Source organism: Cupressus sempervirens, chromosome 3 (assembly GCF_028749045.1).
Source record: "Cupressus sempervirens isolate cs-2001-9-10 chromosome 3, ASM2874904v1, whole genome shotgun sequence".
NCBI lineage: Eukaryota > Viridiplantae > Streptophyta > Pinopsida > Cupressales > Cupressaceae > Cupressus > Cupressus sempervirens.
Genome location: NC_143120.1, coordinates 1,065,656,695 through 1,065,680,059, shown reverse-complemented (window position 1 = coordinate 1,065,680,059; position 23,365 = coordinate 1,065,656,695). Strand labels below are relative to the sequence as shown.

The 23,365-nt window shown below is 32.1% G+C and overlaps 1 pseudogene; it reads left to right on the top strand.

Moving 5' to 3' along the window:
* The first annotated feature begins 57 nt into the window (after positions 1–57).
* LOC149570415 (autophagy-related protein 16-like) overlaps positions 58–23,365 on the top strand; it is a 194,776-nt pseudogene continuing 171,468 nt past the window's right edge.

Here is a 23,365-nt window from a genome sequence, read left to right as displayed (position 1 = left end):
TATTATTCATGGCAACATCAGGTTTAGAAAATCTAAATTCTTACCTCTATGGCTACAATGGAAGGTGCACAGTCACAAGAAAATGAATATAATTCAAAGACCAAGCAATACGCAGCATAAATCTAGATACAATGACCTCTTCAGACTTGAAACCCTCATCCTATAGCTTCCAGAACTCCAAAACAAACAAGATAAAATGATGAAATGAACTCATTTTAGGGTAATTGAAATATTCATATCCTCTTTGAAAATGAATTGCCATTTGGAGTCCATGATTTTTCATGGGAATTTACATCCTTTTGAAAAAAATTGTATTTGTGATGAGTGAGGTTGCAAGTTTTATTAATGTCTTAGAGGCTTTGTAAAGTTAACAATGTTACTTGTTATTTTGCATAAATATAATAAAGAAATAATATTTAAATGATTAATTCTAATCATTTAATATTATTTTCTTATTCAAAATGCAAGAACATTATTTTAAATCATTTCTTTTGCATAATTATTACTGTAAAAGAGAAATATTTAATGATGTAATTATAAGTCATTAGATATTTTTCTATGTTTAATGCAAAAGGTGAGTCATGTCATGGCCTTAAAGAGGAGAATCAGTTGGGAACCTGTAGAGCAAAAATAGGATTTTTTGGGTTGAGTTTGGCCTCATCATAACAGTTAAATGACATTTGTTAACTGTTAAAGCCTATTTTAGAGATATTTTAAGCAAGTCATAGGGTGCTTTATGAATGAATGGATATTTTTGAGCAAAATACCATTATTTTAGATGTTTCTAGCCCCTCTTTTCCAGGCTATCTTTCTGCATAGGACCCAAACAATTGGGCATTGTACTTATTGAGTTTTTGTAACTCATTTAGAGAGAGTTCTAATTTTATGAGGAGTTTTGAGACTCATTTTTTGAGTCCTAAGCTTTATTGCAGAGTCTATAATTCATCTTTTGGAGACATAATACAAATGACAGCAGTGTGATGATGTTATTTTATGTTCAGTGCTAAAGCCTTCTATCTTTCTGCAAGTTCTGTGTGCATTTCATGAGTGATTTGAAAGAATAACTTGAGAATTTTCCTTATTCCTTTTTTTTTTTGTCTCATTCCAGCACCTATTTGTAGAAAAGTAAGTTTATTTGTAGGTTATGATATGTGTTTATAGGTAAAATTGATCAAAGTGAGGTGTTAGTTTGTCCTACTTTTGTCATTTCAGTACTAGAACCTTATCATAAATCATTTGTGCAAGTATTTATAGGAAGTTGTGCTTTATTTGCATTTCATATAGCTATATAATCCTCTTTGTCCAGTGTTTTCTAAGTCTTCATAATCACTTTGGTGTATCACCTCATTTTCTTGTTTTGAGCTTTAGGTTTTAGGTTTACTTTCAGCAGTTTCTTACCTTTTCCTGCAAGTTTTCATTGAGTTGTAGAGATTACCACTGAAGAATCCAATAGGAGCTGGCCTAGAATCCGGAGGTTTCATTTCATTATCCAGTCTCACATAGTGAAATGACTCCCATGTTAAGTAAGGGTTACTAAACATTACCAGTTCAGTAGGGTGCAAATCTTGAAACTTAATAGTTCTAAAAGGTAGCCAATTTATAAAAATCTATACACAAGACACATTAATTGAGGTTGCATGATTGGTTAAATTGTAAAATTACAAAAGAAAATTCCTTGCTCTTAGTGAAACCCAATTGTAGAGAAAGCTTGGAGGATAAATTCAATGTTAGAAAAATCCAGTTGTCAACAAGATTTTTATAAGAAATATGGAGGGATGGTGATGGAAAGGTGTGTGTGTGTGTGTGTGTGTGTGTGTGTGTGTGTGTTAGTGAACAATTTTTCCTCCTAGTTACTTTGAAGTTATATCAACAAGATAAAAAAATTTCACTACAAATGAGTCTAAAAGACTTGCATAGACTCTTTATGCTTAAAGGCAAAACTCCCTTCTACAATAATTTATCAATGAAGTTCTTATTGTAAATGAATTATAATAGTCATTCTTTTAACCCGAAATAACTTAAGAGAATTGAAAACATCCTTTCATAGCCATAAAAAAATGTTGCAAATTTAATTAATAACATTAATATCTATGTCATACGACACATAGCTTAGAATTCCAAAACTATGATCAAGCTCACCAAACCAATGAAAAATGAAAAAAATAACTACAAAAATGCTAATGAAACAACATCCATACAGAAATAAATTTCACATGAATTTCATCACCAACAAGATAACCACATGATTATCAAATAGATACATCAAAAATACCATACGATCACTTCTATTGTCATTAACTTTACTATTCATCAACAACCAAAAGGAAATAACTAAAAATTACTAGCAAAAGAAAAATAGTACTATGTCCTGAGAGCCAACCCTTTAGATCAATTAAAATGTTACATATATAGCCACGTACGGCTTTTTGAATTCCTTTAGAAAGTAATTCCCTTAAGGAAGTTCAAACATTTTTAAAAATAATAGATTTTTAAAACAAGGATAACTAAAAATAAGGAAAATGATGCAGGTGACCCTTTGATTCTCTTTTAGGCTCTAGTTGTATCATCAATATTGGCACAAGGTTCTTGGGTATTGAATCAATTGCCATACTTTTCTTTCCAAACTCTATGCGCTGTGAGGAAACTGACCAAATTCTATTACTATAGGACATCTAATTGTTCCAGGCAAAGTTTCCACATTCTCATGATTTGATAGATTTGATCAAAAAAATTGTCTTGTACCTCCAGCTGATCAATACAAATAATCATCATGGAGTCTTCCCTGGTGATGATGGTTAGATCTTGGACTGAGAATTTGCTTGTTTCTTTTAGCAACTTAATTTTTGAGAAAAAGGTTGTCTCCACTTCCTTAGGGGGCTTTTCACTTTGATCCTCATTTCCCATAATCTTAACATCGATGCATTTTATATTTAAAACTAAAATTTCCTTTAGACATCCTACCTCCTTTAGTAGTTCAGAGCATTCTTCTAACCCCTATTCCATCATTATGTTTCTCCACTCTAGATTAGCTCTACCAATGGACAAAAAGTCACCATCAAACTTGGCTTCTAGATTTTTTTTCATGAATTTGTCTATGCCATATTTCTAAACTTCATAAATGTTGATGATATAGTCATCCCATATGATCTTCTCAAATTCCCAAGCATTCATTTTTTATTCTAAAGCTATTGTCAATTTATCAACTCTTGCATAGTTATTGGTAAAATGAGAGAAATAGTTGGTTGCCAAGTCAAGAACAATGTTCAACCACTCACCATAAGCTTGGGAAATGGAGCAATCCTTTTTAACCTACTCAATGAATATCTTGTTAAAGGGAAACTCAACATCAATAATAGAAATGACAGTAGGCATGGCTTCTGCATGTGGGTTCTAAAGCTCATGAATGTATTTAGCCATTTTTCAAATTGATTTCTTTAATTCTTGTTTATTACTCTAATCATTCCATATTCACAAGGAAATTCTAGTGTTCCCTACATTCATATTTTCATATAAATGGCCCTTGAAGTAGGGCCAAGAATAGTCTTCTTCGCTACATAATCTTGGGGTTGTATTTCATCTATACCTTTCTCAGCCATTGGCTTCATTACTTATTAACCCACTACCCTATATCCTCATCAATCTTCAACATAGTTTCAATATTTTCCCTTTTGGTCTTAGGAGTCTTCCCAAGGAATTTTCTTACCATGTCATCCATAGGGAGAGTCACTAGCACTATGCTTTTTTTCTTACTCATCGATAACTCAAACTAATTAGGGATGAGATGATTCACTTTGGAAGGAGAAGTCTATAAAATAGGTGATGAATTGAGAGACATTGTACTCAAAGTGTTAGCATCTTCCATAAATTTTTGACACCCCTATTGCATCTCACCAATTAGGGACTTCCTTGTTTTTTCTATCTCTTCTTTTAAGTCAAGCTCTATCATTTCTAGTTTTTCATGAGTCTCATTCAAGCCCTTTGATTGCTCCTACTTCCTCCTACTATGAGAATGGGTGCACTTGATAGATGGAGGGAGATGAACTAAACCTTGAACAGAGTGTCCATGTTCAAAACTTAACTTTGGCTTTCTTGTAGTAGGAGAAGTAACAACTTCATTAGAACCAAGAATGACCAAAGGTGAACTTGAACTAGCATGAGCCCTTTGAACATTACAAGCCACTGATCTTGATTGCCTCTTTCTTATGAGAAATTAATTTGTTCTGGTTAGGATGGGTAGGGTTCTTATATGCAAGTAATCTTCCTCTAGCATTGTCCAGTCAATTTCCAGCAATGGGTAAGCTTCCACTTTCTCAATGTAAGTAGGGTCAAAAATTTCCTCATTTTCTTCTTCAATTATCCTTAAGATTTCAAATGGGAGAATGAAGTCTTTAATCTATGCTAGCATCAGTCTAGAGCATAGCTTCTTTCTAACCCCAAAATCATCTTGACAATCAACCCACAAATCCTCAAAATGGGGAATGTGGAGAGTAGAGGAACTTAGTTCAAAGTACTTTAGGGTGAAATCCTAAATATCAAAGTTGGGTCTAGCTAATTAAGTTAGTAAGCTAATGGATTTGATCTGAACTTTAAGATTAAGGGCATCTTGAATGGTTTTTCATTTATAATGTCCAAGCTTGACAAGGAAAGTGTAACCTAAATCTTTCCTAGTTTTATAGTTCTTTTCAACCTTTGCCAATTGTTTGCATGTTTCGATCAACACAAAATGGTCTAGGCAATGTTGAGGTAGCCTCAATGTCTTACCTTCATATCCCCTGATCCTGAGATGGGAAAATTTGGGAAACTAGGTAAAGAAACTGCTATAAATATCAATTAGTTGGGTGGCTTCTTCTATCAACCTTGTGTTTTCTTTCCTTGTAATTCAAATACCAATTTGGCTAGGAAAGTATCTTGAACTATAATCATAGATAAGCATGCTTGGGCTCCAGTCTAAGTGTGGTAAACCTTTCCATTCCCTATCACAAGTTAGGATATAAAATAAATAGGAGGGCATATAGAAACCAATTGTCCTAGAAGCTTGAGAGAGTTCTTTCTATACCCTAGTAGCTATTATATCTTCCCAATCAATGAAGTTATCTTCCCCGAAAATAGTCTAGATGAAAAAATACATCTAATTTTCCCAATGAAAAGCATCTAGGTTTCTCTTTACCTTGTTTAATAGTGTAATGACATCCTTAATCTCAAGAATCGTGTGCTCTTTGGTTAGTGCATGTGTAAGGCAAGAACCCTCTCTTAGATTTAAAAAGCTATCTTTTTGCAATGTTATTGTTAAATTCAGTAACATCTATGGAAAATTGGGTGTAGGAAGAACTAATTGTTTAGTCTTCATAAATTTCACATGGGGGAATTCTCAGAGCACCGATGGTAGCAACTCAGCTAACATACACTAGGACTTCACCATTAAAGGTGTGATAGCATATTTTGTCAGCATCATATCTATCTTTGCATGCAAAGACTAGTTCAGGACATGGAAGGCTTCTGGGAAATAAGAAACTTACAAAATACCACTATCTGAGACTTTTTAAGATATGGAATTGGGTTTTGGGTTTTCAAATCTAGCTAGTAATTTTCCCATGTCTTCTTTAGCAAGGAATGTGCCTTCCATGTTAGGAAGGATACTACATATAACAAACTCCCTAAGTTTTTCAGGTAGCTTTGGGTAGAATGGGGTGGTCATGACAAGAATTTAACCAAAGCAAAACAAAAATGGAAAGAGTACACAACTTTAAATTAATGTAGAAAGAAATGACAGTTGAAAGATGAAAGGCTAGAAACTCACTATTTTGAGTGCATGCAAACTTGGAGAGATAGAAAGCTTAAGTTATCACCAGATACATCTAGACAAGACAAGGTAATCTTTACTAAAAGAAGAAATGGCAAGGGAATGAAAATAAGGCGAACTCCATTTAAAACATAAGTGTGGACTTGAAGCATGTGGATTGGTAAAAAGACATATGATGGGACAAGTATTCAAATCATTAGTAGCTCACCAAAGATTTGCATGTCCCACAACATGCCTTAACATCATTACCTTTAACTACCAATTAATACAAATCTTTTCTATAGATTTGGTAAACATAGCACTCCTACTAAGCTATCCGCCTAGACACGTGGCACTAAAGGCATCAATCTTTATGACTGAGTGAACATGAATAGTTGAACTACAAAATAGTTCAATGTTTAAGTTCAATAGTCACAATATATTGGAAACTGAGCTCGTAGCAACATACTATACACAAAGGTGAAATTGTGAACTTGAACCTTAAAAAAAGTGTTCAAGTTCAAGTTCAAGTTCAACATAGAAGATGATTGACTTTACTAGCTCAACCAAGAGGACTGATGAACCTATGAAACTTGAACATCAAACAAATTTTTCAATGTTCAAGTTCACAAATTTGTTCAACCGAGAGACTTAAAAGCAAAGAATGCTGAAAAAGTTAAGATTCACAATGAGACTTCAATAATAGACTATTCTTTTACAAAAGCTTGACTATTATCATGATTATGTTCAAGAAATAAATGTGAACCATTCATGGTAACAATTGGCTCTGACTAGGGATTTAGAGTATGAGGGATTGAAAAGGAATTCACACATCTTTGGTTTCACACTAAGACTAACAAAATAGAACAAAAACCAAACTAAGACACAAAAAAAAATAGAAAGGAACCCAAACTAAGACATGACAAAAACAGAAAGGAACCCAAACTAAGACATGACAAAAATAAAGGAACCCAAACTAAGACACAAAAAAATTGTGAAACAGAAAACACTAAGGCTGAAAGATCTTCAAGTCCTATCTATTGTAAGACATGGGTAAATATGTGTCATCCAAGTACTTGAGCTTGAAATAATTTGGTCCAAGAACTTTGTTGATTTCGAATGGCCCCTTCCAAAGTGATTCAAATTTTTAGTGTGCACCTCGTGGTTCTCTTCTTTTATCCCATATCAAAACCTTATTATTCTCCATGAAATTTTTGGGCCTAGACTTCTTGTCAAAAATCCTCTTAACCCGTGCCTGATGAGAAGTTATATGATCAACTACTTTCTCTCCCTCCTCTTCAATCTTTATGAGGTAATAGATTATTTTCTCTAATGAATTTTCAAACACTTCATCTTCAATCACCTTTTGTAACTTAATTTTAGCTAGTTCCAGTGGTAGAGATAGTTGAGCTTCAACACCATATACCAGTTCAAAAGGAGACATCTCGATGACTCACTTAGGAGTAGTTTGATCTACCCATAGCACTTCAAAAATATTTTTATGAGAATCCCTCACATTAATATTCACCAATTTTCTCATGATAAAAATTAGGTTCTTGTTGGAAGACTTTGCCTAACCATTCACTTGCAGAAAGTAATTAGAAGAATGAGAAAGATGAACTCCAATACCATAGCAGAATAGTTGAAGCTCTCTCGAGGAGAAGTTCTGGGCATTATCTATTACTATTTTGTCAAGTACTCCAAACTTGACTAGAATTTTTATCCATTAAAAAATTAATCACCACTTTAGAGGTAGTTTTTTTAAATGATGTTGCCTCAAGCCACATAGTGAAGTAGTCAATGGCTGTTTGAATATGAGTGTGACTTGCACTTGAGGCTGGATTGAGAATATATATATGGCTTTATTCATACCCATATTAATAGCTTGAAATCATATAGTTGAATCAATTTGATGGATCAAAGTCAAAACCCTAATGACAAATAAATATTGTACATAGTTGAAAATTGATCCTATATATATATATATATATATATATATATATATATATATATAAGAAAAGGGTGTAAGAAGAAAATTGATAAAAATTGATAGAAAGAGGTAGAGGGGAAGATAAAAAAGAGGGACATGAGAGATAACTAACTAAATAAAACCAATTTCAAAACTTAAATCATTTAGAACCTTCTCATTTTGCATTCGTGGAATTCCATTAAATAACATACTTTTGAGGAATCAAGTTATAAGATTCATGTGACTCAGTTGCGCTTGCATAGTTTTTAGATACTTCTACTAGGATAGTTAATGGATTTCTCTAACTTGTTTTTAAGCTCCCATTTTCCATTTTTTTTCAATACACAAGACATTGCAATTTCTTGAAAGATTGCAAATTATTATCAAAAGAGGCATTTTGGTTCAGCAAGCAATTCAAAAGTTTTGTAAATGCTTCCATATTCTTTGCACATGTCCACGCAATAATTTTTAATAGGAGACGCTATGCATCAAAGTTCCTAGATCAAGGAGACATATTCAAAAGTAGGGTGAAATAAGGATGGAAATATAGAAGAGAGAGGATGAGAAAAATAAATAGTGGTTGGGAGAGAGGGGGGATGATGGATTTTGAGATAAGAGATAAAAATATACATAGAAAATGAATGAAACACTTGAAATCATTGGATGGGGTGTAATATTTTTAAAGAATTATATTATAAATTAATAATAGAAATTTGGTGTTTGATAATATTTTAATAGTTTTTTAGGCAAGAGCTTATAGGACAATGGTGAGTTGTTAGGGGTCTTCAATTTGAGTGTACTCAACCTCAATATATAATATTTAATTAATTTGACCAATTATCTATCAATTTTCAGGCAAGAACATACAAAAATTGGTAAATTATTAGCCTCTTATTGAAGAGATCTTGGGTTTGAATCTCTTTATTACGTATTTAAAATAAAATTTAAATACCTGAACACTTTCTTATTTCTTTAATTAAATAATTTTTTAAAATAATATTAATAATAATTTTAAATAATAATTTTTTTAATAGACATGAAACCGATTTTTCAAAAATATGAAAAGAAGTCATGCTTTAATATAGTATTAGATATGTAAATATATTTATTGAAAAGATTAGCGATGAACAAATTAAGAAGCTTATTAATTCAATTACATTTGCTTAAGTTGTCATGCTTTGTACATATGGTTTGCACTTTAAATATGGAAAATTTTAATTTTAACACAACTAACTTCAAATAATTTTAGTATGGAAATATTTTACGATAAATAAGATTTTAATTTTATATAGATAATAAATATAAAATTATTTTAATTCTTTAAAATATAATAAATTCTATAAATAATTTTGAATGGATAATAAATGTAAAATTATTTAAAATATTTGAAACATAATAAATTCTATAAATAATTTTGATTGTGATTAGAAATAATAGAAAACTTATTTAAAAAATTTAAAATACATTAAAATTACATTATATTATATTAGCAAATATTTTAAATAGTCTTAAAAAGAGACTGCTAGGAAACATGACCTTTACTAAATGACAAATTATGATGGCATTTGTATCAATGTTGATTGAATGACTTTGTTATGAATTTTTGTGTACTTTAACAAGTGTCACAACCTTGTGTCACTATAAAAATTATTAATTGCTCGAGTGACATGTTCAATATTCATTTTTTCTATTTGTGGATTTAATAAGGTGATTAATCTTGACCTTCAATTGGCTCAAAGATGAGTACCCAAATCATTATTTTTTTATTTGTTAGTTTGATCTTTGGTTTAGTGATAATGTCAATTGACTAGTGAATGTTATAAGTCTTGTTTAATTGACACCGTTCAATCACTATATTTATAGAAAAAGAAACTAATTTTGTTGGCAAAATAAATTATTACATGCCCTATCTATGTATCCACATGTAAGTATAAAATCTACAAGAGTTGGTTCACATGCCTTGTGACATGTTATATCCACTTGACATTTTGCATGCTTCTCCATCAAAATAGTTCAAAGATAGCAGGTGCAAATGTCAATGGTGTTTGGAGATGATAAAAATGGGTTGAAGCCTCTTTAATAGTCGGACCTTAACTTTAAGTGATTGCATGGATGCATGCATGAGTATAAATGTTTTATGGGTTCACTAAGCTATGAAAAATTTTATTTATACATATGGACCTTGGATAACTAATTCATCCCCATCTCATTTATTCTAAAGTATGCCAACAATTGGTATCAAATCCATCTACTTAAGAGGACTAGTTTGAAGGTACTAGAAGCACAAAGATTGAGATGTCAAAAAGAGAAGTACCCAAGTTGAATAGAGATAACTTTCTTGCATGGAAAATTTTTATGAAGCTACACCTTGGAGGACTTGGAGATCATGCACAATCTACCATTTTAGAGGAGCATGTTGATCCTGTTGGAGCCCCAACTCTTGAGGATATGAAGAAAAAGAAAGAACACAACCAAGCAATGTTGGAGATTGCCTCTACCCTAAGCTATGCTCAATTTGATGATATCAAAAGTCTTGACAGTGCAAAGAAAATGTATGATGCCCTAACCACTATCTATGGAGGAGATGCAAATGTTCTAAGAACCAAAGCTGAAAGTCTCAAAGGGAATAAACTATCACTTGAAGGTCTAGTAGGTAGACTCACTACTTTTGATCTATATAACTTTAATAATTACAAACCTAAAAAGATTGAATCAACTTTCAAAGCTAAAGTATCATTAAAAGAACCTAATGAGAAGAAGAAGAAGAAGAGAAAGAAGAAGTATGTGTTCAGTGATAGTGATACAGATGAGGAGGATGTTGAACAACTTGAAGCACTACTAGCAAGAAGATTCCACAAAGGTAAAGGCAAGTTCAAAGGTAAATTACCTATCATTTGTTTCAATTGTAATGAGGTTGGTCATATTTTTGCTAGATGTTTAGAGAAGAAGAATTAAAAAAGTAATGACAGATACAAGAGTAGGAAAGATGAAGATAGCAAGGACTACAAAGACAAAGGAAAAAATTCATGCTACATTGTTGAAGAGGAAAAAAAGGATGGTTCTGATGAACATGATGATGAAGTGGTTTATGTTGCAATGAAGGATGAATCTGGTGAAGATGAGGTAACTACACTTGTGACTTGTGTGAACAAGAATGATAGATGGATCATTGATAGTGGGTGTTCACATCACATGACTGGAGACAAAAGTAAGTTCATTACCCTAAATTGTTATGAAGGAAATAGTGTAAGACTTGGTAATGATGCACCATGTTTGATAAAAAGAAAAGGTATTGTCAAACTCACAGAGAAGATTTTATGTGACAATGCTTACTATGTTGAAGGACTTAACTATAATTTGTTGAATGTGTCACAACTAAATAATTTGGAATGTAAGGTTGAATTTGAAAAAAAGATTGCTAAGATATATGACACAAATCAGAAACTGATTGGAAAGGGTGATCAAACTAGAAGTAATCTATTATATCTTGATATAGAATATGCTACTTTTCTTGTTGTAAATTTTGATGATGTATGGCTATGGAACAAGAGGTTATGTCATGTTAATTTTGATAACTTGGTTAGTATGAGTAACATGAAGAAAGTTAGAGGTTTTCCTAAGTTGAAGAAGCTTGATAATGTAATGTGCAAACAATGTTAGTTAGGCAAAATGAAAAAATTCAAGTTTTAAGAGTAAAATTTATACCTTTAAAGGAATACTAGAGATTGTCCATACTAACTTGTGTTGACCAATTAATGTGAAAAGTTACAAAGGAGATAAGTACATTATGTTATTTATTGATGACTATTCTAGGATGATGACTTTTATGTTTCTAAAATAGAAATCTGATGCTTTCCAAATGTTTAAGTGGTACTTAGCAAGAGTTGAAAAGGAAAAAGGTAAAAGTCTAAAGTATTTGAGATTTTACAGAGGAGGAGAATTCATATCAAATGAGTTTGAGATGTTTTGTAATGACAGAGGAATCAAAAGATAGACATATGCCCCTAGAACCTCTCCACAAAATGGGATTGCTGAAAGGAGGAATAGATCTATAATGGACTGTGATAGAACACTCATGATGGAGAAGAATTTTGCTTTGAAATACTGGAGAGAAGATGTAAGTACAACTTTCTATACCTTGAATAGTGTGCAAATCAAGAATGGTACTCATTCAACACCTTTTGAACTATGGTATAGATACTCACCCAATGTAAAATACTTTAAGGTATTTGGAAGTAAATGTTACATTATTAAAGACTTGAGGAATGGTAAACTTGATGCAAAAAGTGAAGAAGGTATATTCGTAGGATACTCCTCAAGAAGTAAAGCTTATAAGTGTTTAAATACTAACATTGACAAAATTGTGAAAAGTACAAATGTGAACTTTGATGAATATACAAAGGTATATGAGGTTGAATCTATGAAAGAAGCAGAAGAATACAAATCATTTGTATACTTTTATGAAGGTATTCTTTCTGAAGAAGACTTTGTAAATCAAGCTATAAACTAATTGCAAGTTTTAATGACTGTCGAGTCACACCCATGAATGTTGAGTTACATTTAGGAACTGAGATACATTTCGATGCTGAGCTATAGAATGAAGTGGATGCACATTATGATTCTAATATTAGTGTACATGAAAGAGATGTTAAACTACCTGATAGAAATGCACATAGTGATTCAAAAGCTGAAAGACAAAATGAAGAAACAAGAGCTAAGCCAAGATTGTCTAAATATGTCAAAAGACATCATCCTACTACTCAAATTATTGGAGATAAAGATGTTATACTAATGACAAGAAATAGATTGAGAAGTGATGTGTGTTTGTTGAGCATGAAGGAACCCAAATTAGTAAGAGATGCATTAGAAGATGTTGACTAGAGTAAAGCCATGGAAGAAGAGATTGAACAAATAGAGAAGAACAAAACATGAAGTCTAGTTCCTAGACCGGAAGACAAAAATATGATTGGCACCAAGCTAGATGAAAATGGTGAAGTCACAAGGAACAAAGCAAGATTAGTTTGCAAGGGATATGCACAAAAAGAAGGAATTGACTATGGAGAGTCATTCACTCTTGTTGCTAGCTTAGAAGGATTAAAAACTTTACTTTCTTATTCTGCATACATAGGTTTCAAAGTTTATCATATGGATGTTAAATCTACATTTCTGAATGGTATATTAGAGGAAGAAGTGTACATAGAATAGCCAGAAAGTTTTGTTGATATTAACAATAAGAACATGGTATGTAGACTACACAAAGCTCTATATGGTTTGAAACAAGCACCAAGAGCATGGTATGAGAGACTTCATAATTATCTTGTGAAGATTCGATTTGAAAGGACTAATGATAACAACAATCTATACATGAAGATAAAGAAAGGGAAAGGTATTTTGTTATCTGAAATTTTTGTTCATGATATCATATTTGGAGGTCAAGATGCTTTATTTAAGGATTTTGAAAATCAAATGAAGCGAGAATTTGAGATGTCTATGTTTGGAGAGATCAAATTTTTTGTGGGTTTGCAAGTATATCAGATGAAATATGGTATTTACATCACTCAGTCAAAGTATGTTAAGGAAATATTGAAAACTTTTGGATTGGAGGATTCCAAGCTAGTAAGTACACCTATGGTGATAGGACACAAGTTCTTAAAGAATGATGATTTAGCTAAGGTGAATCAAACATTCTATAGGTCTATGATTGGCAAATTTTAATATGTAGTACATAGCAGACCTAACATTGCATTATCTATAGGGATAGTTGCAAGGTTCTCTGCTAATCCCAAGAAGAACCATTTAAGGGCTATGAAGAGAATAATGAGATATCTAAAAGGAATAGAAGAGTTTGGTCTATACTACAAGAAGAATAAAAAAAATTGAATTCAGAGCCTACACTAATGTTGATTGGGCTAGAAACATTTGTGACAGAAAGAGCACCAGTGGAGAAGCATTTTTCTTAGGCAAGAGACTAGTTACATGGACTAGCAAGAAACAAAATTGTACCTCACAATCTACTATTGAAGATGAATATGTTGCTACTACTATAAATTGTACAAACATTATATGGATCAAATAGCTACTCAAAGGAATGAAGGAAGAGATCACAGAACCAGTGATACTTTATTATGATAATACAAGTGCTATCAATATATCAAAGAATCCTATGATGCACACAAAGACTAAGCACATTGCAATCAAGTATCATTACTTGAGAGAGTTAGTTCAAGATAAAGAGGTGAAGATGGAATATGTCAACACAAAGGAACAAATTTTTGATTTCTTCACAAAAAAAATTACCTAAGGATGCTCTTGAGTATCTCAGAGGTAAACTAGGGGTGATACCTCTATCAAAGGCTATCTAAGTAACAAGAGGAGTGCCCTACATCAAACAAGTTGATGTTCATATGTTACAAATTGATGCAGTGGATCTTACTTTAGGAGCTGCCTAAATTAATCAAAGAGCTAAGACTTAAAATCAGTCACAAGCAAGGTAATAGTGGGAGGAATTGAAGAAATTGAAAATTTTTATATCTATCATGTTAAAGATGACAAGTATTTGGCATTGTTGTCAAAGAGGAGATAATATTGCTGGTCAATAGTATGATTACTGACCAAGGGAGATAATTGGGAGATAATTACTAATATTGTTAATCAGAGTGAGGGAGATATAGCAAGAGATAGAGAAATACAAGAAAGAGGGAGAAATCCTAATCTACCTAGTAAGAGGCAGATACAAGAAGAAACTCAGAGGGAGTTATAAGAAAGAGAAAGAATTTTGTAACCTAATTAGAAGATGGAAGTTGCTAATAGAGGGAGAGATTTCAATACAAAAAAATGTTTTCTTTGGTTTGATTGTTGAAACTGGATTGAAAGAGGGAGATTGTTGAAGAAGACTATGTGTTTCAATCATTGTTTTGTCACTAATGTCAAACCTGCTATTTTCTATTAAGACAACTGCTTATAAGATTTAAGTACTATCACTTATTTTATTGATGAAGAGGATTTGATCAAAAGATGTAGCAATAACAGCTAGAGGAAAGGTTAAGTTATGATTATGTAATGAAGTACAAGAATCAGTTAAGATAGTGATAATATGATGTATTGATAATCTACTTAAGGCTAGAACAGTTACACTAAGAAAGTTTAGAAGAACAAGTTACACAAAGTTTGTCTAGCAAGCTTGACCAAGTGGATAGTAGGTGTTGACCAAAGTCAGTGCAAGCTAAGTAGAAAATTTGTTGGAGCTGAGTAAAATTTTATTCTAGTGTATGTCAAGCAAAATAGTAGATGCTGACTAAAGTTTAGTTGATGCCAAGCACCAGTAAACATTAGTTTGTGGTAAGTAATTTCATAGTGGATGTTGAGCAATGCAATATTTTTTAGCATAAGAAGCTTGATAATGTCAAGCTACCACATTATTTAAAAGATCATGAATTTGATGGATCTAAGCTAACAAGTTTGTTTTCTTGGATTATATGAACTAGGTGGAAGATAAGGTTGATGAGCTAGTGGCATAGAATTCAAGGTAAACCATTTATAGAAAAATTCAAAGTGGATTCTAGGAGAAGTTTCTAGATACATTGTATCCTACCTAATCCATCCAAACCCTAAATTAGACAATGGAGAATGAGTGGAAAAATATCTTACTTTCTTATTTATAGGAATGGTTGGTCATGAAGCAAGTTTAGCATGTGCGAGAACCTAAGGGAGACAAGGAGTCAAGGGTTTTGCTTCATCTAGTGCCCTAAGAGAAGAGTCTACTATGGCATGTTAAGCAAGAAGTCTTCAGGAGATGGATGCTTAAAGGGTGAACAAGCTATCAGAATCGCAAAGTATCAAGGCCAAGTAGAATTGAGTATTGAACAATGATCTGTAATCTGCAAATGAAGTAGTAAGTTATATCAGATCAAAGCCTTATTGTTACTCTCTAACAATTGTATCAGTCTAGGCAAAATTCTTTAGATTAAGGTTGACCTAATAGTAATTTGTACATCCTTTAACTAGGTAACATTCCAAGTGAATGGTCTAAAGTCCTCTAACAAGGTTCACTCCTAACAGTTTGATTGAAATCCCTTAACAGGGTCACATTTAATAGTGTGTATTGTAACCTTTAATAGGGTTGGCCTTTCATAGGACATCACTTTAAAAGAATGAAAAGAGTAGCATGGTACTAGTGGTTTTTCCCAAATTGGGTTTCCATGTAAATCATTATATCAAGTGTGTTGATGAATCTATTATGTTTCATGTTTACATTTCTACAAGTTGATTTGACAGTAACCTACAAGTTTTAAGTGATTGCATGAATGCATGCATGAGTATAAATATTTTATGGGTCCACTAAGTTGTAAAAAGTTTTATTTATACATCTAGACTTTGGATAACTAATTCACCCCCTCTTAGTTATTCTAAAATATTCCAAGAACAAGACTATTAGGTCTCACCTTGATTAAAGGATTTAAACTCACAACTAAGTAAGCACTTTGTTAGAAGATTTACTCTGTATTACCTGTTAAAATGATTAAACACCTGATCTTTTGGTTAGATCCTTTCTACTTGATGTCATATCTCCTCTTTACTAGTTATCTCTTGGTCCTCCTAATCAACTCTATCTTCTTTATCCTTTCACTACTTATCTCTATTCTAATCAAACTTACTCTACATTGTAGTTCCATAACTTAGCCATCATTTCCACCATGAAATGCTCTCTATGCTCTAAGCATTCCTCTCCTTTTGCATGTAATGCTTCTCTTTGCAACATTATTATTCCCTCTTAGGTTTTACCTCTTTAAGTAGGCATTATGGAGATGGGCTAGGTCATAATCAATAGTTGTAGTTGATCCTTATTGCTGCCTAATTCTTCCCTTTATCTGATTGGCTGCATGTATTTGCATAGGGATTCATAATATAATTGGATCCTTATTTCTCAATATCAAAAATTCATTTTCATATCAGCCAAAAATGGTTTACATAGAATTTTTTACCATAACAAACATCTATGTCAAAGACTGGTAACTTAACATCAATAAACTCTAAAGCTTGACCTTCACTACGCTCTTTATACTAATACTTGACTTCTAAATTGCTCGACACTTACACTTTATTGGCACCTAAATCACTCAACACACATTTTTTCTTGACTCCTTCTATTTGCTTGGATTTTTATTGACTGCTCGGCACAAACTAGTGCTCAACACTAACTGTCATATTACTCGACATACACTATGCACTCAACTTGTATTGCTCTTTGCTAGATAATGACTAATTTTTTTGTCACTACTTTTTCAAAACCATAATGAGATTAACAAAAAATGAATAAGATATGCAATAAGATCAAGTGTCCAAAGATATTATTTAGTACCAATTATTAAGAGTCCGTCATGACTGAACTCTGACACAGACAATCTCCCATAGAGGAAGCATCAAGCACTCGGTCTAGATAAAGAATACTTCTCTATTACCACTAGACTTATGCAATCTCTACATCAAATACTAAAAATTAGGTTGGAGCATAACCCAAAGAATACCTCTCAAGTACTCAAAATTATCCTTCAACAAAGGCTTTGTAAAAATGTCTTCTATCTTCTCCTTTATATTGATATACTCTAGTTTGATCTCCTTATCTATAACTCTTTCTCTCAAAAAGTGATACCCAATAGATATAAATATGCTTTGTTTTTTAATGTAAAACAAGATTCTTATACATACTCACTGTACTTGTGTAATCACTATTAAAAAGGCTAGGGTTGTCATTACATCAAAAGATCAACTTGTCCATGCCCGATACAACCAATAGTCTTATAGAACCAAAGGAGGTGGTTAAGCCATGTCATGAATCCTATGAGGGATGTTGGTCCACTACCAAAAATCCTCCTCCCAGCATCACTTGGCCTCGCTTGTGAGATCTAAAGCTATGACCAAGCTATGGTACCAATCATTAGAAATGCTAGGGTTGTTGTTGCACCAAAAAATCAACTTGTCAATGCCCAATACAACCAATATTCTTATAGAACCAAAGGAGGTGGTTAGGCCATGTCATGAATCCTATGAGGGATGTTGGCCCACTACCAAAAATCACAATGTATGATAACATGCTCTATAAAATTATTTTCAATTTCCTTCACCATTTTTTTCATCCAAATAATTTAGTTATAATTACTTTCTACAACTACATACTCTACTTCTTCTATGCTCTATGATATATAGTCTTGTTTCTTTCTTAGCTAAGAAACTAATCTTCCTCTCAAGAAGAATTCGCCACCACTTGTACTTTTTCTATCATCCACATTGTCTACCAAATCCACATCAGTGTATACACATAAGGTAAAATCATTTTATCTGTCATACCATAGTACAAAAATCAAGTGTATCCTTCAAATATCTAAAATATTATTTTCACTACTGCATAATGTGGTTCTTTAGGATCAACTTGAAATATTTCCACAATACCAAATGCATTAACTATATCCACTCTAGTACGTGTTAGATATTGCAATCCTCTTTAATCATAGACCTACATTTCTTATGTTCAATATCGGGTGCTTCATCTTTTCTAGGTAACTTGTGACTAGTTACCATAGGTATTCCACTAGGTTTACAACTCTCTAAGCCAAATATTTTCAAAAAAAAATTCAAATACTTAATTTGTAATATAATATTTCCATCATTTTTATGCATAATCTTCCATCCTAAGAAATTTTTTTTTATCACTAATCATGTTGATTTCAATCTCTTCCTTCATTTCTATTGCAAATGCTTCACTTGATTAATAATCACCTCCAAACATTATATCATCCATAAACACTTTGAAAATTACTAAGCCAACTTCAATTTTCTTCAAATATAAATTACTACCTATGGTGCCTTTAGAAATTCCCAAATTTTATAAATACTTATCTAATCTCGCATACCATGCTCTAGGTGCTTGTTTCAATCCCTACAATTCTTTCTTCAACTTACAAATTATATCTCCTTCTTTTGTCAAAGGAAAACCATCAAGCTAATCAATGTAAATGTCTTCTTCAAGTTCTCCATTCACAAATGTTGATTTGGCATCCATCTAATTTACTTTGAATTTATCATTAGCTTCATATGCCAAAACTATTCTAATTGCTTCTATTCTAGTTATAAGTGTAAATATTTCCTTGTGATCAATACCTTCTTTCTATGAATAGCCTTTACATACCAGTCTTTATTTGTTTCTCACAACCTCACCTTGTTCATTCATTTTATTTATGAAAACCCACTTAGTTCCAAAATATTATCCTTTGGTCTTAGAACTAATTCTCAAGTGTTATTCTTTTCAATCCAATCTAATTCTTCTCTCATAGCTTTAATCCAAAATTCATCTTTATTGGCTTCATCAACACTCTTAGGTTCAACTTGTGAAATCAAACATAGTTCTTCATGTACTTTATTCATTGTCATAACTTCTTTGTCTTTTCTTCCAATAATTTTATCAACAGGGTTACTATTTATCAAAATCTTATTAGGTGTCATAGGTTTAGCTCTGACTTCTGCTCTAGGTTTAATCCTAGGTTCTTCTCTCTGTTCCCTAAATTGTATCTCATTATGCACTTCATTTCAAAAACTAGTATCAATTTCATTAAATAATTCAACATTCTCTTGGTTAGTCCTTGGATTAGTCTCTTCATTAGAATTTTTATCAAGTATTTTTTCCTGAATTCTAAACTTCTCACCCACTCTATTGTTTGTGCTTTCAACAATAGTCTTAGTTCTCTAATTAAAACATCTATAAGCCTTGTTTTTCATTGAATAAATAAGAAACATACCTTCATCACTCCTTAGATCAAACTTTCCATTGTCATCATCCCTTTTAATGTAACACTTCCAAATATTTTGAAATACTTAACTAATGGTGCATGTCCAAACCAAAGTTTATAGGGTGTCTTATCAGTACCTTGTCTAATTTTTACTCTATTCATAGTGTAAAATATTTTTAAATACTTAACTAATGGTGCATGTCCAAACCAAAGTTTATAGGGTGTCTTATCCACTACCTTGTCTGATTTTTACTCTATTCATAGTGTAAAATTTTTGTATTTACTACTTCTTTCCAGAATATCTTCACCACATTAATCTCAAATGTCCTAGATCTTGTTTCCTTTGTTATAGAACTATTTGTCCTTTTAGCTATACCATTTTTATCAAGTGTCTTAGGGGCTGAAAGTTGTCTCTTAATGCCATTTACTTCACAAAAATTGTTAAACTTATTTGAAGTAGACTCTCCTCCTCTATTAGATCTCAAACATTTAATCTTTAATCCACATTCATTTTTAACTCTATTTCCTAAATATCTTAAACTTCTCAAAAGCTGCATATTTTTCTCTATGAAATGCTACCCACATCATCCTACTAAAATAATTGACAAAAATCATGAAATACCTTTCACCATAGAAATATCTTGTCTTTTTAGGATCATAAAATCTGTGTATAATCTCCAACTTTGCAAATGTGGTAAAAAAAATTCTTGGAAATGAACTTTTCTTCTTCTTTTTTATAACACATTCCTTATATACCATGTTAGTAGGCTTCACAATTTTAGGAAACTTTCTAACAACAAGTGTAGTACTTATCTTCACAATGTTATCAAAGTTTATATGAAAAAACCCTTTATGCCACAACCAACTATCATCCAAATTACCAAATAAGCATGTAATCTAAGTAGGATTCAACAAAAAAAGATTACCCCTTGTCCTTGTATAAATACCAATTAGCTTACCATCTTTATCTTTAATAATGCATATCTTCTCTACAAATTATAACTAATATCCCTTGTCAACTAGTTGTCCAACACTCAAAACATTATTTTTCAAATGGTCAACAAAGTAAACATCATCATTATTAGTATTTCCATCAAGAGTGATAGAACCTTTCCCTTAAAATGATAGGATACATTGTTTCCAACTCTAGAAATTCCACCATCATAGCTATTGAATTCAATAAATTTGTTTATATCTCTAGTCATATGATGAGAATAACCACCATCAATAATCCAATATAATCTCTTGATGTAGGAGCATCCTAGGGTAGTTGTAAATCTTCCATAGTGAAGTGGTTGGACCTTGGAGTTGGAGAAAAAATTCATAAAGGTCTAGTGCTTGGTCATTATTGTGTGTTGGCCAAGGAGATCAATCCCTAAAGTTTTTCTTGGCATCTAAAATGTTGCTCAACTTATTATGTATTTATTGTTACTTAAAGGAGCTTGATAGTGCTTAGCTGGTGGTTGTGAAGCTCAATATTTTAAGCTTTCCGAATAGAGTTCTTAAAAATTTGGTCAATTGACTAGGTACATTTAATGTGTAAGGAGCATGATCATGATGCAGAGAGATCATGGGAGTTTGTGTGGAACTATGTGGGTCTTGGTTAATTACACTAGGTGTATTTAATGGGTGTTTTAAGCCTTCTAAAGAATTTGGTATTTAATATTTTTTGTAAGTTGACTTGTGGCTTAAATATGTATTTAATAGAAGGGTCTATTTAATTTATAACTTGATAAGTCAACTTTTAACTTAGTTGGGTATAAGTAGAGTGTCTTGTGGAGTCTTGAACCATTGACATCCAACATGGAGAAGGAGTAACTAAGAAGAGTGAAGTTGAGCAGAGCTAGTAGCTAAGTGTGGGCTTGGGAAATAATAAGGTTGTTTGGTGGCTTGTGAGAAAAATTTTAGATTCTTCTTGGGGTTTTCTATTAGATTGTGGATCTTTCCTAGCCAGGAGTTTGGATCTTGTGAGGTCTTACATAATTACTATTGTAATTGCTTATGTATTTGGTTGTAACCTAGAAGGCCTTACAGTCAGGCATGTTGGATGTAATCTTATGTTTCTATTATGAGAATTTGCATTATTATGGATCTAAAACTTTGTGTTATTATGTATATCCATTGTGTCAGGTGGTATCAGAGTAAGTTTTCCTAAGCAAGTAGACAAATCACTAAATTTAAGGCAATTTGCACTAGGACTTGGGGTGAATATTATTAGAGCTAGGTTAGCTTTGGTTCATCTTGTGGATCTTTTGAAGAGGTTTTTCAAAGATCTTGGAAGATTCCTTTGAGAAGATTGGACCTTAGGGTGATTGAAGATCTCTATGATTTTGTGGGAGCAGGGTTCTTATTAGAAATAGATAATGTTGAGAGAGGGGAGTGAATCACTATGCTACAAACTTTTGCCCACAATTGAATATTGTTAATTACTTTACAACATGCATATGAAAGTAAACCAAAAATACTAAATAGTAAATAAATCCATAAACAAAGAGAACTCATAACACCATTTTTTGTTAACTAGGGAAAACCCCAGTGGGGATGGTACCCAAAAAATGATCCACTAAACAATAGAATCATGTTAAGGATATTGACCCTGTTAGGAGTCTATGAAATACATATTGTGTCTCAGTCCTTGTTAGAGGACTAGGCCCTATTCAAAGCCTCAATCTTGATAGGAGTTGCTTCAACCCTATTAGGAGTTGGTAATACAATTACAAATGTCTGCAAGAAGAGCTCATTTCCCAAACATGATATCTCATCCTAAGATATATGTTATCATAAATGACAACCCTAACTCATCCTACTTATCCATAGTTCCAAAAATCTCCCCATTTGGCATTGATAGCAACATATGGGAAAATTGGCTAAGTCCCAAAATGTTATACAAAAACTTTACAAAAATTGCCTTCAAAACTTGTACAATTTTTTCAAAAAATTAAAATTTATGGATCACTACATTTATAACCATATTTTCTTATAACTCATATTACAATATAATACTACTCCCCCTTAGTGTATTACTATTACTCTATACAATTTCTTGTATTATTCTCCTTATACATATTTTCTTTTATTCTTCTCCCTCTTTGACATCAATAACAAAGGTGTCAAAACTTCTATCCATGTCAAATTATTTTTTCATTACCTCTTGTCTAAGCAACTAGTTGAGAGATATAGTCTGCAAGATTGACTGTCAAACTCTTCAAATTCTTATCGCATGTATCTTTCACTCCCTCTAATATGTTGAGGAGAGTGCACAACCGATAAGATGAAATCTCCATTGAATTCAAGTCTAGGTAAATGATTTTATCAAAGGATGTCTATGTTGCTAGATAATCCTCTACTTGTTGCTCAATTGTGCTAACCTTCACTGATAATTGTTCTCTTAGAAGTGTGAAATTTTTGATGATCTTTTATTTGTTGAGTTCTAACAGACTTATTTCATCATAAGACTTGTTGACCTATGTTTCAATTCCTTCAATCTTTACTCCAAGTTGGCTGAGATGATCTACCAATGCTTTGACTTCATCATGATTTTTATTTGGCTCATCATCAATATCCTGTATGAAATTAAAGGACATGGAACATTTAACATAAAGTGTCTTTCCTTCAAGTTTACATCTTCTCAAATCCTTGATGCAAGCATCAAGAGCTACCAAATCATTTATGATGTTTTTACATACAGTGTCAAATATTTGGGTATTGTAACACCCTGCTAGGGAACCCAAAAGAAATTAACCTAAAGTTTCACTAAGTTTTCCAAACATTTTTTTTGAAAGATAATAACATCAACAGATAATATAGCAGAAGCAATAACTCACATACATACAACCA